A 5000-nucleotide genomic window follows, 5' to 3' on the forward strand; every position below is an offset into this window, starting at 1 on the left:
CGACGGAACTACGCCAACCATGCCGGCAAAACAGTATCGCCATCTATGAAAATACGGCGAAACCACATGCAATACCTCCATCTATGCGAATCTGACAACACTACGTCCGCCATGTCGAGCGCACCGCAAAACATACCGCCATCTGTAGGTCTCCCGCAACATGACCTCCTGCAACGACGATACCGTCATCTATGAGACGCCAAGCCGACTAAGACAGCGATGGGCCCACAGTGCCCTTCTTTCGACCCCACCCCAACGCCAGCGCCTCTGCCGCACGAAGTCGTGGACCGGCAATCACTCCACCTGCACCCGTTCGTGCCCCACCCCAACCGCCCAACTCGCAACTCCAGCGGATGAACGGCGGACTTTGCTCGCACTCGCAATGTGCAATCCACCCCTATAACGTGCGTTTCATGAAGAGTTATGTCCAATATGCGACATTCCCGCTGTCCATATACATGAGCTGCGAGCTGTACCACGTACGAGCTACAGACGCGATCGCGTTGCTCGCTGTACGAATGCAGATGCTCAGCGGCAGCTAGGAGGCGCTCCATCCATGTCGGTACCGGTGAGCGTTGCACTCGCAGTCGCAAAAACGTACGGCAAGTATATTACTCGGAAGAGTCAATGACAGTCCAAGCCCCCCTGCGTGGGAAGAGTCTTCCTAGGCCATGACCCACCGGAAGGGCGCAGCGTCCCCCACCCCAGACATGTGACGTCAGACTATCGGTATTGACGACTAGACTGATTCCTTATAATCATTTGCCATACACCGGTGGAAGCTGCCGAGACGAGTAACTACATAGCGGGCTCGCCGTGTCACTAATGTACAGAGATACAATAGTTTCGACTGGAACCGGATTAAACGTATACACGGCGCTGATTAGTAATAGATAGAGCCATCAGAATACAGATAATGTATAGACCTGTCCGTATACATGCTGAAAGACTCTGCTCACAATCACACGTCAGCCAGACACTCTTATCACGCACTACTCTCTGCCTGTAACAGGCACACAGACAATATGTAAGCACCAGCATGGAACAACACCCAGTGCATCCTCTCTGCCACATTAGACAATCCACACTATCATAACCAGACCGGGAGGTCCACTCGGAAAACAGAATATCCCACCCTTCCGACAACCACCATTGCTCAGCTAAGCCACCAACACCCACACATGTCCCAGACAGGGGTGCACCCAACATCACAATACTGCCTCCTGTCACACCACACAAACAATGGCAGGAATGAAAGACACAGGTCTGCCACAAGCATGGAATCAGAGCGCCGCCTGTTATGAGCCAAAGGTGCACCCTGACGTGGCAAATCAGATGATGCCGCAGTCATTTACTTACGATAATCACAATCAACAAACCGGGCCCCCCCCCCCCCAAGTGCCTTAACCTAACCCGTATTGTACCTTAACCTAACCCGTATTGTACCTTAACCTAACCCGTATTGTACCTTAACCTAACCCGTATTGTACCTTAACCTAACCCGTATTGTACCTTAACCTAACCCGTATTGTACCTTAACCTAACCCATATTGTACCTTAACCTAACCCATATTGTACCTTAACCCTAACCCATATTGTACCTTAACCTAACCCATATTGTACCTTAACCTAACCCATATTGTACCTTAACCTAACCCATATTGTACCTTAACCTAACCCATATTGTACCTTAACCTAACCCCATATTGTACCTTAACCTAACCCATATTGTACCTTAACCTAACCCATATTGTACCTTAACCTAACCCATGTTGCGCCTTAACCTAACCCATGTTGCGCCTTAACCTAACCCATGTTGCGCCTTAACCTAACCCATGTTGCGCCTTAACCTAACCCATGTTGCGCCTTAACCTAACCCATGTTGCGCCTTAACCTAACCCATGTTGCGCCTTAACCTAACCCATGTTGCGCCTTAACCTAACCCATGTTGCGCCTTAAACCTAACCCATGTTGCGCCTTAACCTAACCCATGTTGCGCCTTAACCTAACCCATGTTGCGCCTTAACCTAACCTATGTTGCGCCTTAACCTAACCTATGTTGCGCCTTAACCTAACCTATGTTGCGCCTTAACCTAACCTATGTTGCGCCTTAACCTAACCTATGTTGCGCCTTAACCTAACCTATGTTGCGCCTTAACCTAACCTATGTTGCGCCTTAACCTAACCTATGTTGCGCCGTAACCTAACCTATGTTGCGCCGTAACCTAACCTATGTTGCGCCGTAACCTAACCTATGTTGCGCCTTAACCTAACCTATGTTGCGCCCTTAACCTAACCTATGTTGCGCCTTAACCCTAACCTATGTTGCGCCCGTAACCTAACCTATGTTGCGCCTTAACCTAACCTATGTTGCGCCTTAACCTAACCTATGTTGCGCCTTAACCTAACCTATGTTGCGCCTTAACCTAACTATGTTGCGCCTTAACCTAACCTATGTTGCGCCGTAACCTAACCTATGTTGCGCCTTAACCTAACCTATGTTGCGCCCTTAACCTAACCTATGTTGCGCCCGTAACCTAACCTATGTTGCGCCTTAACCTAACCTATGTTGCGCCTTAACCTAACCTATGTTTGCGCCTTAACCTAACCTATGTTGCGCCTTAACCTAAACCTATGTTGCGCCTTAACCTAACCTATGTTGCGCCTTAACCCAAACACACGTTGGCCTTAACCCAACACACGTTGGGGCCTTAACCCAACACACGTTGGGCCTTAACCCAACACACGTTGGGCCTTAACCCAACACACGTTTGGGCCCTTAACCCCGAACACACGTTGGGCCTTAACCCAACACACGTTGGGCCTTAACCCAACACACGTTGGGCCTTAACCCAACACACGTTGGGCCTTAAACCCAACACACGTTGGGCCTTAACCCAACACACGTTGGGCCTTAACCCAACACACGTTGGGCCTTAACCCAACACACGTTGGGCCTTAACCCAACACACGTTGGGCCTTAACCCAACACACGTTGGCCTTAACCCAACACACGTTGGGCCTTAACCCAACACACGTTGGGCCTTAACCCAACACACGTTGGGCCTTAACCCTGCTCTGTAATTGTCATACGACGCGTTAAATTAGTTTGTAGTGTTGCCTTAACTGCAACCCCCGCAATATAGTTTGCTACTCGCACTGCCCGGTCCCCAGAGTATCGCTTCATGTTAACAACCTTGCAGCTATACACTGTAATGCGGATGGCGGCAGGACGTACATGCTCAATGCCCTTCGCAGTTGTTCATTGGCATTCGCATGGCGAAGCACAGCCTACGTTGTGGTACGGCTTGTGGCAACTGTCCGCTGATGTTGTACGTCCAAATCACACACTGTACCGCACATTGGTCCTCATGTACTGAATGATACATCGTGGTACATGTGTGACCGTACCACGACTGCGCCAACAACGGCGAACCATACGGTCCAAATATTGTGCACTCAGCTACGTGTCGTCTCCCTATAAGAGCTGGATTGCAAGTATGGTATGCCGTGGATGGCGATCAGCATGAGCCGTCTGTTGATGTAGTGGCGCGTGTTGTCAGACGTAGTCGTCTCTTCTCACACACCGTGATAGCATGGTGCACTGCGTTCCACATCTGCGACATGCGACAGAGGCCGGTTGACAGTCGTTCGCGCAATGGACATCGCATACGTACGGGGGCCACCTTCCACGTGTTCGCGAAGCGTGCACATGTTGTTGCGTGTATGTGGGCAGACATAGTGTGTCGTGACACCTGACACAGGCATGCAACAATCGTTGAATTTGCAAATGGCGATGGACGTCTACGTTTGCTGGTGACGTTACGCAAATGAAGAACTGGTAAACCGTTGTGGTGCGGTTGTTCTCGCTAGAGGTGAATCAGTGATGGCGACGATCGGTTGAGCTACCAACCGGTTGTTTCAGCGATACCCACCATGCCCACGAACGTGAATGGCATGTGGGTGTGAAGCGATACGCGGCGGTGGCTGGGTGGGACCGTCCCCGGCCGGTGAGGGGGGGCCTTCCGGCGTGCTGGCCGCGCGGTGCGTGGGCGCACGCGCTACAGCCGGCTGGTGGGGGCGGCCAGTGGCAGGCGCGCCGGCCGACGGAGGCGGCAGGCGGCGCAGCTGCGCGCCGGCGCACCCTGCACGCGGCGCCGTGCGGCCAAAGTAGGTCCTCGCGGGCCCGGTGCGAAGCGCGGTGGACATCTGCAGTGTGCTGGTCCGATTGAGGACTGTGTGCGCTGAGGATGCGCCGCCGCCCGGCGCTCGGCGCCGCGACGCCGTCTGCTGCTCGGTCGCCTCTGCGGTTCTCGCAGGTGGATTGTATCGCAGCTGTGCGGACGTGTTGGCGCGTGCGCTGTGCTGGGAGAGTTCGCTTCGGCACCCAAGTGGGGCTTTTGTCCTTCTGTGGCGCTGGCGTTGGAGCTGCCGGCCACCGTAGGTGGCGCGTGTTGTCTCCCGCCGGCAATGCCACGACAGCACGCTCCCGGGCCTCTGTCGGCAGCGGCAAGCTCAGTTGGGAGCACGGGTGGTCGCACCTAAAGCGTCTACTCGCCAAACTCCGGGCGATTGCGCCTCTCTCGAACCCGACCAAGTACTTAGGACGGCGCTGCGCGCCGCCGGGACCTGAGAGGGTTTCGAGGTGTATTGTGCAGGGGAGCTCAGCCTCCTCCTGTTTGCAGAATAATTGAGCGGACGCTTGCGTGTTCGCGCGGGCCCCCGGGACACACTCCCGGGCGGCCGGCTGCTCAGCTCTAGTTGACGCAGCTCCCTGGTTGATCCTGCCAGTAGTCATATGCTTGTCTCAAAGATTAAGCCATGCATGTCTCAGTACAAGCCGCATTAAGGTGAAACCGCGAATGGCTCATTAAATCAGTTATGGTTCCTTAGATCGTACCCACGTTACTTGGATAACTGTGGTAATTCTAGAGCTAATACATGCAAACAGAGTCCCGACCAGAGATGGAAGGGACGCTTTTATTAGATCAAAACCAATC

General features: G+C 53.3%; 1 non-coding gene across 1 annotated transcript in view; it reads left to right on the forward strand.

Annotated features, from left to right (window-relative positions):
* Positions 1-4771: 4771 nt before the first annotated feature.
* Positions 4772-5000, forward strand: part of LOC124585292 — a 1910-nt gene continuing 1681 nt past the window's right edge. Inside the window, exon 1 of the ribosomal RNA XR_006974851.1 lies at positions 4772-5000. This exon is cut by the window's right edge and continues 1681 nt beyond it. This is a non-coding gene — a ribosomal RNA (small subunit ribosomal RNA).

This window comes from Schistocerca americana, unplaced genomic scaffold, assembly GCF_021461395.2.
Source record: "Schistocerca americana isolate TAMUIC-IGC-003095 unplaced genomic scaffold, iqSchAmer2.1 HiC_scaffold_494, whole genome shotgun sequence".
NCBI lineage: Eukaryota > Metazoa > Arthropoda > Insecta > Orthoptera > Acrididae > Schistocerca > Schistocerca americana.